The following is a 12,084-nucleotide window of genomic DNA, read 5'->3' as shown; positions in this document are numbered from 1 at the left end:
GGTGCCCCCCTGCCCCCGTATATAAAGGAGCAAGGGGGAGGCAGCCAGCCAAGGGGAGAGGCGCGCCATAGGGGGGAGTCCTACTCCCACCGGGAGTAGGACTCCTCCTTTCCTTGTGGGAGTACGAGAAGGGAAGGGGGAAGGAGAAAGAAGGAAGGGTGCGCCCCCCTTCCCTAGTCCAATTCGGACCAGACCATGGGGAGGGGTGCGGCCACCTTTTGAGGCCTTTCTCTCCTTTCCCGTATGGCCCATTAAGGCCCAATACGAATTCCCGTAACTCTCCGGTACTCCAAAAAATACCCGAATCACTCGGAACCTTTCCGAAGTCCGAATATAGTCGTCCAATATATCGATTTTTACGTCTCGACCATTTCGAGACTCCTCGTCATATCCCCGATCTCATCCGGGACTCCGAACTCCTTCGGTACATCAAAACTCAATAAAACTGTCATCGTAACGTTAAGCGTGCGGACCCTACGGGTTCGAGAACTATGTAGACATGACCGAGACACGTCTCCGGTCAATAACCAATAGCGGGACCTGGATGCCCATATTGGCTCCCACATATTCTACGAAGATCTTTATCGGTCAGACCGCATAACAACATACGTTGTTCCCTTTGTCACCGGTATGTTACTTGCCTGAGATTTGATCGTCGGTATCTCGATACCTAGTTCAATCTCGTTACCGGCAAGTCTCTTTACTCGTTCCGTAACACATCATCGCGCAACTAACTCATTAGTCACAATGCTTGCAAGGCTTATAGTGATGTGCATTACCGAGTGGGCCCAGAGATACCTCTCCGACAATTGGAGTGACAAATCCTAATCTCGAAATACGCCAACCCAACAAGTACCTTTGGAGACACCTGTAGAGCACCTTTATAATCACCCATTTACGTTGTGACGTTTGGTAGCACACAAAGTGTTCCTCCGGTAAACGGGAGTTGCATAATCTCATAGTCATAGGAACATGTATAAGTCATGAAGAAAGCAATAGCAACATACTAAACGATCGAGTGCTAAGCTAACGGAATGGGTCAAGTCAATCACGTCATTCTCCTAATGAGGTGATCTCGTTAATCAAATGACAACTTATGTCTATGGCTAGGAAACATAACCATCTTTGATTAACGAGCTAGTCAAGTAGAGGCATACTAGTGACACTATGTTTGTCTATATATTCACACATGTATTATGTTTCCGGTTAATACAATTCTAGCATGAATAATAAACATTTATCATGATACAAGGAAATAAATAATACTTTATTATTGCCTCTAGGGCATATTTCCTTCAGTCTCCCACTTGCACTAGAGTCAATAATCTAGTTCACATCGCCATGTGATTTAACATCAATAATTCACATCACCATGTGATTAACACCCATAGTTCACATCTCTATGTGACCAACACTCAAAGGGTTTACTAGAGTCAATAATCTAGTTCACATCGCTATGTGATTAATACCCAAAGAGTACTAAGGTGTGATCATGTTTTGATTGTGAGATAATTTTAGTCAACGGGTCTGTCACATTCAGATCCGTAAGTATTTTTGCAAATTTCTATGTCTACAAAGCTCTGCACGGAGCTACTCTAGCTAATTGCTCCCACTTTCAATATGTATCTAGACCGAGACTTAGAGTCATCTAGATTTAGTGTCAAAACTTGCATTGACGTAACCCTTTACGACGAACCTTTTGTCACTTCCATAATCGAGAAACATATCCTTATTCCACTAAGGATAATTTTGACCGCTGTCCAGTGATCTACTCCTAGATCACTATTGTACTCCCTTGCCAAAATCAGTGTAGGGTATACAATAGATCTGGTACACAGCATGGCATACTTTATAGAACCTATGGCCAAGGCATAGGGAATGACTTTCATTCTCTTTCTATCTTCTGCCGTGGTCGGGCTTTGAGTCTTACTCAATTTTACACCTTGTAACACAGGCAAGAACTCTTTCTTTGACTGTTCTATTTTGAACTACTTCAAAATCTTGTTAAGGTATGTACTCATTGAAAAAACTTATCAAGCATTTTGATCTATCTCTATAGATCTTGATGCTCAATATGTAAGCAGCTTCACCGAGGTCTTTCTTTTGAAAAACTCCTTTCAAACACTCCTTTATGCTTTGCAGAATAATTCTACATTATTTCCGATCAACAATATGTCATTCACATATACTTATCAGAAATGTTGTAGTGCTCCCACTCACTTTCTTGTAAATACAGGCTTCACCGCAAGTCTGTATAAAACTATATCCTTTGATCAACTTATCAAAGCGTATATTCCAACTCCGAGATGCTTGCACCAGTCCATAGATGGATCGCTGGAGCTTGCATATTTTGTTAGCACTTTTAGGATTGACAAAACCTCCTGGTTGCATCATATACAACTCTTCTTTAATAAATCCATTAAGGAATGCAGTTTTGTTTATCCATTTGCCATATTTCATAAAATGCGGCAATTGCTAACATGATTCAGACAGACTTAAGCATAGATACGAGTGAGAAACTCTCATCGTAGTCAACACCTTGAACTTGTCGAAAACCTTTTTGCGACAATTCTAGCTTTGTAGATAGTAACACTACTATCGGCGTCCGTCTTCCTCTTGACGATCCATTTATTCTCAATTGCTTGCCGATCATCGGGCAAGTCAACCAAAGTCCACACTTTGTTCTCATACATGGATCGCATCTCAGATTTCATGGCCTCAAGCCATTTCGCGGAATCTGGGCTCATCATCGCTTCTTCATAGTTCGTAGGTTCGTTATGGTCTAGTAACATAACCTCCAGAACAGGATTACCGTACCACTCTGGTGCGGATCTTACTCTGGTTTACCCTACGAGGTTTGGTAGTAACTTGATCTGAAGTTACATGATCATCATCATTAACTTCCTCACTAATTGGTGTAGGAGTCACAGGAACAGATTTCTGTGATGAACTACTTTCCAATAAGGGAGCAGGTACAGTTACCTCATCAAGTTCTACTTTCCTCCCACTCACTTCTTTCGAGAGAAACTCCTTCTCTAGAAAGGATCCATACTAAGCAACAAATGTCTTGCCTTCGGATCTGTGATAGAAGGTGTACCCAACTGTCTTCTTTGGGTATCCTATGAAGACACATTTCTCCGATTTGGGTTTGAGCTTATCAGGATGAAACTTTTTCACATAAGCATCGCAACCCCAAACTTTAAGAAACGACAACTTTGGTTTCTTGCCAAACCACAGTTCATAAGGCGTCGTCTCAACAGATTTTGATGGTGCCCTATTTAACGTGAATGCAGCTGTCTCTAATGCATAACCCCCAAAACGATTAGTGGTAAATTGGTAAGAGACATCATAGATTGCACTATATCCAATAAAGTACGGTTATGACGTTCGGACACACCATTATGCTGTGGTGTTCCAGGTGGCATGAATTTGTGAAACTATTCCACATTGTTTTAACTGAAGGCCAAACTCGTAATTTAAATACTCTTCTCCACGATCAGATCATAGAAACTTTATTTTCTTGTTACGATGATTTTCTGCTTCACTCTGAAATTATATGAACTTTTCAAATGTTTCAGACTTCTGTTTCATTTAGTAGATATACCCATATCTGCTCAAATCATCTGTGAAGGTCAGAAAATAATGATACCTGCTACGAGCCTCAATATTCATCGGACCACATACATCTGTATGTATGATTTCCAACAAATCTGTTGCTCTCTCTATAGTTCCGGAGAACGGCGTTTTAGTCATCTTGCCCATGAGGCACGGTTCGCAAGCATCAAGTGATTCATAATCAAGTGATTCCAAAATCCCATCAGTATGGAGTTTCTTCATGCGCTTTACACCAATATGACCTAAACGGCAGTGCCACAAATAAGTTGCACTATCATTATTAACTTTGCATCTTTTGGCTTCATTATTATGAATATGTGTATCACTACGATCGAGATCCAACAAACCATTTTCGTTGGTGTGTATAACCATAGAAGGTTTTTATTCATGTAAACAGAACAACAATTGTTCTCTAACTTAAATGAATAACCGTATTGCAATAAACATGATCAAATCATATTCATGCTCAACGCAAACACCAAATAACACTTATTTAGTTTCAACACTAATCCCGAAAGTATAGGGAGTGTGCGATGATGATCATATCAATCTTGGAACTACTTCCAACAAACATCGTCACCTCGCCTTTTACTAGTCCCTGTTTATTCTGCAACTCCCGTTTCGAGTTACTACTCTTAGCAACTAAACCAGTATCAAATACCGAGGGGTTGCTATAAACACTAGTAAAGTACACATCAATAACATGTATATCCAATATACCTTTGTTCACTTTGCCATCTTTCTTATCCACCAAATACATGGGGTAGTTCCCCTTCTAGTGACCAGTCCCTTTGCAGTAGAAGCACTTAGTCTCAGGCTTAGGTACAGACTTGGGCTTCTTCACTTGAGTAGCAACTTGCTTGCCGTTCTTTTTGAAGTTCCCCTTCTTCCCTTTGCCCTTTTCTTGAAACTAGTGGTCTCGTCAACCATCAACACTTGATGTTTTTCTTGATTTCTACCTTCGTCGATTTCAGCATCACGAAGAGCTCAGGAATTACTTTCGTCATCCCTTGCATATTATAGTTCATCACAAAGTTCTACTAACTTGGTGATGGTGACTAGAGAATTCTGTCAATCACTATTTTATCTGGAAGATTAACTCCCACTTGATTCAAGCGATTGTAGTACCCAGACAATCTGAGCACATGCTCACTAGTTGAGCGATTCTCCTCCATCTTTTAGCTATAGAACTTGTTGGAGACTTCATATCTCTCAACTCGGGTATTTGCTTGAAATATTAACTTCAACTCCTGGAACATCTCATATGGTCCATGACGTTCAAAACGTCTTTGAAGTCCCGATTCTAAGCCGTTAAGCATGGTGCACTAAACTATCAAGTAGTCATCATATTGAGCTAGCCAAACGTTCATAACGTCTGCATCTGCTCCTGCAATAGGTCTGTCACCTAGCGGTGCATCAAGGACATAATTCTTCTGTGCAGCAATGAGGATAATCCTCAGATCGCGGATCCAATCCGCATCTTTGCTACTAACATCTTTCAACATAATTTTTCTCTAGGAACATATCAAAATAAACACAGGGAAGTAACAACGCGAGCTATTGATCTACAACATAATTTGCAAAATATTATCAGGACTAAGTTCATGATAAATTTAAGTTCAATTAATCATATTACTTAAGAACTCCCACTTAGATAGACATCCCTCTAATCCTCTAAGTGATCACGTGATCCATATCAACTAAACCATGTCCGGTCATCACGTGAGATGGAGTAGTTTCAATGGTGAACATCACTATGTTGATCATATCTACTATATGATTCACGCTCGACCTTTTGGTCTCCGTGTTCCGAGGCCATATCTGTTATATGCTAGGCTCGTCAAGTTTAACCTGAGTATTCCGCGTGTGCAACTGTTTTGCACCCGTTGTATTTGAACGTAGAGCCTATCACACCCGATCATCACGTGGTGTCTCAGCACGAAGAACTTTCGCAACGGTGCATACTCAGGGAGAACACTTATACTTTGATAATTTAGTGAAGGATCATCTTATAATGCTACCGTCAAACAAAGCAAGATAAGATGCATAAAGGATTAACATCACATGCAATCAATATAAGTGATATGATATGGCCATCATCATCTTGTGCTTGTGATCTCCATCTCCGAAGCACCGTGCTTGTGATCTCCATCTCCAAAGCACCGTCATGATCACCATCGTCACCGGCGCGACACCTTGATCTCCATCGTAGCATCGTTGTCGTCTCGCCAACTTATTGCTTTTACGACTATCGCTACCGCTTAGTGATAAAGTAAAACTATTACATGGCGATTGCATCTCATACAATAAAGCGACAACCATATGGCTCCTGCCAGTTGCCGATAACTCGGTTACAAAACATGATCATCTCATACAACACATTATATCACATCATGTCTTGACCATATCACATCACAACATGCCCTGCAAAAACAAGTTAGACGTCCTCTACTTTGTTGTTGCATGTTTTACGTGGCTGCTACGGGCTTAGCAAGAACCGTTCTTACCTACGCATCAAAACCACAATGATAGTTTGTCAAGTTGGTGCTGTTTTAACCTTCGCAAGGACCGGGCGTAGCCACACTCGATTCAACTAAAGTGAGAGAGACAGACACCCGCCAGTCACCTTTAAGCAACGAGTGCTCGCAACGGTGAAACCGGTCTCGCGTAAGCGTACGCGTAATGTTGGTCCGGGCCGCTTCATCTCACAATACCGCTGAACCAAAGTATGACATGCTGGTAAGCAGTATGAATTATATCGCCCACAACTCACTTGTGTTCTACTCGTGCATAACATCAACGCATAAAAACAGGCTCGGATGCCACTGTTGGGGAACGTAGTAATTTCAAAAAAAATTCCTACACACACGCAAGATCATGGTGATGCATAGCAACGAGAGGGGAGAGTGTTGTCCACGTACCCTCGTAGACCGACAGCGGAAGCATTATCACAACGCGGTTGATGTAGTCGTACGTCTTCACGATCCGACCGATCAAGTACCGAACGCACGACACCTCCCAGTTCTACACACATTCAGCTCGATGACGTCCCTCGAACTCCGATCCAGCCGAGTGTTGAGGGAGAGTTTCGTCAGCACGACGGCGTGGTGACGATGATGATGTTCCACCGACGCAGGGCTTCGCCTAAGCTCCGCAACAGTATTATCGAGGTGTAATATGGTGGAGGGGGCACCGCACACGGCTAAGTGTTGGGAATCGTAGCATAATTTAAAATTTTCCTACGCTCACCAAGATGCATCTATGGAGTCTACTAGCAATGAGGGGAAAGGAGTGCATCTACATACCCTTGTAGATCGCGAGCGGAAGCGTTCCAATGAACGTGGATGACGGAGTCGTACTCGCCGTGATCCAAATCACCGATGACCGAGTGCCGAACGGACGGCACCTCCGCGTTCAACACACGTACGGTGCAGCGACGTCTCCTCCTTCTTGATCCAGCAAGGGGGAAGGAGAGGTTGATGGAGATCCAACAGCACGACGGCGTGGTGGTGGATGTAGCGGGTCTCCGGCAGGGCTTCGCCGAGCTTCTACGAGAGAGAGAGAGAGGTGTTGCAGGGGAGGAGGGAGGCGCCCAAGGCTGTAGTTGCTGCCCTCCCTCCCCCCCCTTTATATAGGCCCCTGGGGGGGTGCGCCAGCCCCAAGAGATGGGATCTCAAGGGGGGGCGGCGGCCAAGTGGGGGGGAAGGGGTGCCTTGCCCCCCAAGGCAAGGGGGAAGCTCCCCCCCTAGGGTTCCCAACCCTAGGCGCATGGGGGGAGGCCCAAGGAGGGCGCCCCAGCCCACTAAGGGCTGGTTCCCTTCCACTTTCAGCCCACGGGGCCCTCCAGGATAGGTGGCCCCACCCGATGGACCCCCGGGACCCTTCCGGTGGTCCCGGTACAATACCGATAACCCCCGAAACTTTCCCGGTGGCCGAAACTGGACTTCCTGTATATAATTCTTCACCTCCGGACCATTCCGGAACCTCTCGTGACGTCCGGGATCTCATCCGGGACTCCGAACAACTTTCGGGTTTCCGCATACATATATCTCTACAACCCTAGCGTCACCGGACCTTAAGTGTGTAGACCCTACGGGTTCGGGAGACATGCAGACATGACCGAGACGCCTCTCCGGTCAATAACCAACAGCGGGATCTGGATACCCATGATGGCTCCCACATGTTCCACGATGATCTCATCGAATGAACCACGGTGTCGAGGATTCAATCAATCCGTATGCAATTCCCTTTGTCAATCGGTATGTTACTTGCCCGAGATTCGATCGTCGGTATCCCAATACCTTGTTCAATCTCGTTACCAGCAAGTCTCTTTACTCGTACTGCAATGCATGATCCCGTGACCAACGCCTTAGTCACATTGAACTCATTATGATGATGCATTACCGAGTGGGCCCAGAGATACCTCTCCGTCACACGGAGTGACAAATCCCAGTCTCGATCCGTGCCAACCCAACAGACACTTTCGGAGATACCCGTAATGCACCTTTATAGTCACCCAGTTACATTGTGACATTTGGCACACCCAAAGCACTCCTACGGTATCCGGGAGTTGCACGATCTCATGGTCGAAGGAAAAGATACTTGACATTGGAAAAGCTCTAGCAAACGAAACTACACGATCTTTTATGCTATGCTTAAGTTGGGTCTTGTCCATCACATCATTCTCCTAATGATGTGATCCCGTTATCAATGACATCCAATGTCCATAGTCAGGAAATCATGACTATCTGTTGATCAACGAGCTAGTCAACTAGAGGCTTACTAGGGACAGGTTGTGGTCTATGTATTCACACATGTATTACGATTTCCGGACAATACAATTATAGCATGAATAATAGACTATTATCATGAACAAAGAAATATAATAATAACCATTTATTATTGCCTCTAGGGCATATTTCCAACAGTCTCCCACTTGCACTAGAGTCAATAATCTAGTTACATTGTGATGAATCGAACACCCATTGTGTCCTGGTGTTGATCATGTTTTGCCCTAGGGAGAGGTTTAGTCAACGGATCTGCTATATTCAGGTCCGTATGTACTTTACAAATATCTATGTCTCCATTTTGAACACTTTCACGAATGGAGTTGAAGCGACGCTTGATATGCCTGGTCTTCCTGTGAAACCTGGGCTCCTTCGCAAGGGCAATAGCTCCAGTGTTGTCACAGAAGAGAGTCATCGGGCCCGACGCATTGGGAATCACCCCTAGGTCGGTAATGAACTCCTTCATCCAGACTGCTTCCTGTGCTGCCTCCGAGGCTGCCATGTATTCCGCTTCACATGTAGATCCCGCCACGACGCTTTGCTTGCAACTGCACCAGCTTACTGCTCCTCCATTCAAAACATACACGTATCTGGTCTGTGACTTCGAGTCATCCAGATCTATGTCGAAGCTAGCGTCGACGTAACCCTTTACGACGAGCTCTTCGTCACCTCCATAAACGAGAAACATATCCTTAGTCCTCTTCAGGTACTTCAGGATATTCTTGACCGCTGTCCAGTGTTCCTTGCCGGGATTACTTTGGTACCTTCCTACCAAACTTACGGCAAGGTTTACATCAGGTCTGGTACACAGCATGGCATACATAATAGACCCTATGGCCGAGGCATAGGGGATGACACTCATCTCTTCTATATCTTCTGCCGTGGTCGGGCATTGAGCCGTGCTCAATTGCACACCTTGCAATACAGGCAAGAACCCCTTCTTGGACTGATCCATACTGAACTTCTTCAATATCTTGTCAAGGTATGTACTCTGTGAAAGACCAATCAGGCGTCTTGATCTATCTCTATAGATCTTGATGCCTAATATATAAGCAGCTTCTCCAAGGTCCTTCATTGAAAAACACTTATTCAAATAGGCCTTTATACTTTCCAAGAATTCTATATCATTTCCCATCAATAGTATGTCATCCACATATAATATGAGAAATGCTACGGAGCTCCCACTCACTTTCTTGTAAACACAGGCTTCTCCATAAGTCTGTGTAAACCCAAACGCTTTAATCATCTCATCAAAGCAAATGTTCCAACTCCGAGATGCTTGCACCAGCCCATAGATTGAGCGCTGGAGCTTGCACACTTTGTTAGCATTCTTAGGATCGACAAAACCTTCCGGCTGCATCATATACAACTCTTCCTTAAGGAAGCCGTTAAGGAATGCCGTTTTGACGTCCATCTGCCATATCTCATAATCATAGTATGCGGCAATTGCTAACATGATTCGGACGGACTTCAGCTTCGCTACGGGTGAGAAAGTCTCATCGTAGTCAACCCCTTGAACTTGTCGATAACCCTTAGCGACAAGTCGAGCTTTGTAGATGGTCACATTACCATCCGCGTCCGTCTTCTTCTTAAAGATCCATTTGTTTTCTATGGCTCGCCGCTCATCGGGCAAGTCAGTCAAAGTCCATACTTTGTTTTCATACATGGATTCTATCTCGGATTTCATGGCTTCTAGCCATTTGTCGAAATCTGGGCCCGCCGTCGCTTCTTCATAGTTCGAAGGTTCACCGTTGTCTAACAACATGATTTCCAGGACAGGGTTGCCGTACCACTCTGGTGCGGAACGTGTCCTTGTGGACCTACGAAGTTCAGTAACTTGATCCGAAGCTTCATGATCATCATCATTAACTTCCTCCCCAGTCGGTGTAGGCACCACAGGAACACTTTCCCGCGCTGCGCTACTTTCTGGTTCGGAAGGGGTGACTATCACCTCATCAAGTTCCACTTTCCTCCCACTCAATTCTTTCGAGAGAAACTCCTTCTCTAGAAAGGACTCGTTCTTGGCAACGAAGATCTTGCCTTCGGATCTGAGGTAGAAGGTATACCCAATAGTTTCCTTAGGGTATCCTATGAAGACGCATTTTTCCGATTTGGGTTCGAGCTTTTCAGGTTGAAGTTTCTTGACATAAGCATCGCATCCCCAAACTTTTAGAAACGACAGCTTAGGTTTCTTCCCAAACCATAATTCATACGGTGTCGTCTCAACGGATTTCGACGGAGCCCTATTTAAAGTGAATGCGGCAGTCTCTAAAGCATAACCCCAAAATGAGAGCGGTAAATCGGTAAGAGACATCATAGATCGCACCATATCCAATAGAGTGCGATTACGACGTTCGGACACACCATTTCTCTGAGGTGTTCCAGGCGGCGTGAGTTGTGAAACTGTTCCACATTTCCTTAAGTGTGCACCAAACTCGTGACTTAAATATTCTCCACCACGATCTGATCGTAGGAATTTTATTCTCCTGTCACGTTGATTCTCAACCTCACTCTGAAATTCTTTGAACTTTTCAAAGGTTTCAGACTTGTGTTTCATCAGGTAGACATATCCATATCTACTTAAATCATCAGTGAGAGTGAGAACATAACGATATCCTCCGCGAGCCTCAACACTCATTGGACCACACACATCGGTATGTATGATTTCCAATAAGTTGGTTGCTCGCTCCATTGTTCCGGAGAACGGAGTCTTGGTCATCTTACCCATGAGGCATGGTTCGCACGTGTCAAATGATTCGTAATCAAGAGACTCCAAAAGTCCATCTGCATGGAGCTTCTTCATGCGCTTGACACCAATGTGACCAAGGCGGCAGTGCCACAAGTATGTGGGACTATCGTTATCAACTTTACATCTTTTGGTATTCACACTATGAACATGTGTAACATAACGTTCGAGATTCATCAAAAATAAACCATTGACCAGCGGGGCATGACCATAAAACATATCTCTCAAATAAATAGAACAACCATTATTCTCGGATTTAAATGAGTAGCCATCTCGAATTAAACGAGATCCAGATACAATGTTCATGCTCAAAGCTGGCACTAAATAACAATTATTGAGGTTTAAAACTAATCCCGTGGGTAGATGCAGAGGTAGCGTGCCGACGGCGATCACATCGACCTTGGAACCATTTCCGACGCGCATCGTCACCTCGTCCTTCGCCAGTCTCCTTTTATTCCGTAGTTCCTGTTTTGAGTTACAAATATGAGCAACCGCACCGGTATCAAATACCCAGGAGCTACTACGAGTACTGGTAAGGTACACATCAATTACATGTATATCACATATACCTTTGGTGTTGCCGGCCTTCTTTTCCGCTAAGTATTTGGGGCAGTTCCGCTTCCAGTGACCACTTCCCTTGCAATAAAAGCACTCAGTTTCAGGCTTGGGTCCATTCTTTGACTTCTTCCCAGTAACTGGTTTACCGGGCGCGGCAACTCCCTTGCCGTCCTTCTTGAAGTTCTTCTTACCCTTGCCCTTCTTGAACTTAGTGGTTTTATTCACCATCAACACTTGATGTTCTTTTCTGATCTCCCCTTCCGCTGATTTCAGCATTGAATATACCTCGGGAATGGTCTTTTCCATCCCCTGCATATTGTAGTTCATCACAAAGCTCTTGTAGCTTGGTGGAAGCGACTGGAGGATTCTGTCAATGAC

This window comes from Triticum aestivum, chromosome 7D, assembly GCF_018294505.1.
Source record: "Triticum aestivum cultivar Chinese Spring chromosome 7D, IWGSC CS RefSeq v2.1, whole genome shotgun sequence".
Lineage (NCBI taxonomy): Eukaryota > Viridiplantae > Streptophyta > Magnoliopsida > Poales > Poaceae > Triticum > Triticum aestivum.
Note: the sequence above shows the minus strand (reverse complement) of the source record.